This window comes from Grammomys surdaster, unplaced genomic scaffold, assembly GCF_004785775.1.
Source record: "Grammomys surdaster isolate TR1022 unplaced genomic scaffold, NIH_TR_1.0 100, whole genome shotgun sequence".
In the NCBI taxonomy this organism is placed as follows: Eukaryota; Metazoa; Chordata; class Mammalia; order Rodentia; family Muridae; genus Grammomys; species Grammomys surdaster.
Genome location: NW_021604579.1, coordinates 13721877 through 13724692, shown reverse-complemented (window position 1 = coordinate 13724692; position 2816 = coordinate 13721877). Strand labels below are relative to the sequence as shown.

General features: G+C 37.3%; 1 pseudogene; it reads left to right on the top strand.

Annotated features, from left to right (window-relative positions):
• The first annotated feature begins 1264 nt into the window (after positions 1 to 1264).
• LOC114639659 lies at positions 1265 to 1359 on the top strand (annotated as a pseudogene).
• Positions 1360 to 2816: the final 1457 nt, after the last annotated feature.

The window sequence follows — 2816 nt, the reverse complement described above, 5'->3', positions numbered from 1 at the left end:
CCATCCCATAGGCTAAAGCCCAGGTATAATAAATCAGGGGAAAGAAGAAAGACCCACCAGCCATAGGCATTCTCTCTGCTTCCTGACAGACATGACATGAGCTGCTGGGCCCCACTGTTACCTCCTCACTATGACAGACTATGATCTTTGAAACTAAACCTCCTTCTCAGTCATTCTGACAGGCATCTTGTAACACCCATGCAAAGCAGTTAAGATGCCTGGGTTAAATATAAGGCATAATTTTACATATCTCAGCATCTCAATCAGAGGTTAGAGAGAAGCAAGAGTCAAAAGCTACAGAATTTTATAGATCTGTGGTAAGGCATTTTTATTATTCTTCAATTCAAAATAAAAAGAAAATTAAACATTTAACAATCATGTTGATGATATCTTGTCTGTAATTCAAAATTTACATTCAAAACCCATTCTATGAGAAAATAAGTTTAAAGACGGGCATAATGGTATCTGCCTGTACTTTCAGCATGGATGAGGCCAGAGGTGGGAAGATCATGAAGTCTAGGATAGCCTGGGCTACATCGCAAGATGCCATAAAAGAAGAAGATTTCAACATCACAAAAGTAGACTGCATGATTGTCGACATCACTCACGCTTACAAGCGTACTTCTCTGTTTTCAGTATCTGTTTCCTGGAATATTTAATAACAAATAACCAGATAGGTTGTCTCAGTAGTAAATATTTCATTACAAAGCTTGAACAGATTAAGCATTTATTTTAGAATAGTTGTACTGTGATTTCTAACAAAATTAACAATAATTTCTTAACAGTGTGGGATATTTTATGTTCTATTTCTCTTAATTGTCTTAAGAATGTACTTTTACATTTTGTTTATTCTGAACCAGATCCAAAAAAAGTCATGACAAGTATTTTGTTGATATATCTCTTAAGTTTCTCGTCTACAATGGCTTCCACCTTTTCCTTGAGGTGAAATTTGTTTTTTAAAAAAATTCCAGTTGTTTTACCTGTCTCATATGCTAAAACCATGTTAGACAAAGTTATTTATTTAAATAATTCTTTATGATCTTAATATGTAGCAGAGAAAGCTCTATGTTTAAAATAAAATAATACTGTGTATATGTTCCAGCTCAGCCACTTGACAGTATGTTCTTAAGCCAGTTGTTTCCAGTCATTGGTTAAACCACTGATGTTGGTCTAGACTTTCTGTACAGTACATTTTCATTGTTAGGTAGTTTCACCCCAAAGTCTCACTCCTCATTGTAGAATGGATTTATTAAAAGAAAAAGAAGTGCTCGCTTCGGCAGCACATATACTAAAATTGGAACAATACAGAGAAGATTAGCATGGCCCCTGTGCAAGGATGACATGCAAATTCGTGAGTTTGCCGGGCGGTGGTGGCGCATGCCTTCAACCCCAGCACTTGGGAGGTAGAGACAGGTGGATTTCTGAGTTCGAGGCTAGCCTGGTCTACAGAGTGAGTTCCAGGACAGCCAGGACTACACAGAGAAACCCTGTCTCGAAAAACCAAAAAAAAAGAAAGAAAGAGAGAGAGAGAGAGAGAGAGAGAGAGAGAGAGAGAGAGAGAGAGAGAGAAAGCCAGTCCTGGAAGAACAGACCTGTATCCTAGCTACTTGAGAGGCCAAGGCAGAAATTTTATCACTGCTTGCAGGGATTACAGAATGAGTTTGGGACTAGTCTGAGCTACAAGTACATTCAAAGCAAGCCTGAGAAATTTACCAAAACCCTACTCAAAAAAAAAAATTTTTTTTAAAGGCAAGGAAGACTGGAGATCTAGCTTGGTATTAAGTCATTTGCCTAGTATATGGAAGGTCCTAGATTCAGTTCTCCATATGATGAAAATAAGTAGATGATAGATAGATAGATAGATAGATAGATAGATAGATAGATAGATAGATAGATACACACACACACACATGATTGGTAGATAGATGATAGAGAGAGGGATGGATGGATAGATAATAGATGGATGGATGGTGTCTTACTAAGAGTTTTCCTGCTGTGAGCAGACACTATGACCAAGGCAACTCTCAACTCTCATAAGGACAACATTTAATTGGGTTTGGCTTACAGGTTCAGAGGTTCAGTCTATTATCATCAAGGCAAGAGCATGGCAGCATCCAGGCAGGCATGGTATAGGAGGAGCTGAGAGTTCTACATCTTCATCTGAAGGCTTCTAGTAGAATACTCACTTCCAGGCAGCTAAGAATAGGGTCTTATAGCCCACACCCACAGTGACATACCTACTCCAAAAGGACCACACCTTCCACTCCCTGGGCCAAGCATATACAAACCATCACAGATGGATGGATGATAGATAGATAGATAGATAGATAGATAGATAGATAGATAGATAGATAGATAGGGATTACTATAAAGCATAGTAATTCACAGTTCAAGGTTTCTCAACAAATGCTTTAACACTGGCAGATTATAACTTTACCCTTTGACATTTATTATCACTGATTTTTAAGGCTGAAGAATAATACTAGGCCTAAAGTCTTAAAGAGAAGCAGATGTATGTGACAATACCTAAAACTCTTTGAAAGAAATGTAATAAACTTGAGATGTTATTTTTAGCAAGAATCCTAGTAAGAAATGTCATAGTTAACATAATCTATTTTCATTTTGTAGCTGCATACATTTCTAAATTGCCTCAATATGAGTCAACATTATAACACTGAATGTATCTAAGGAAAAACGAACAGTTTGGATCAGGCTTTCTTCACAAGCAGATTATTAATTGGAATAACAAAGGCTGTTTGCTTTGCTGTGTAAACATTATGGCTCTTGCCAGCATTTTGGGAATCTTGCTTTCATGT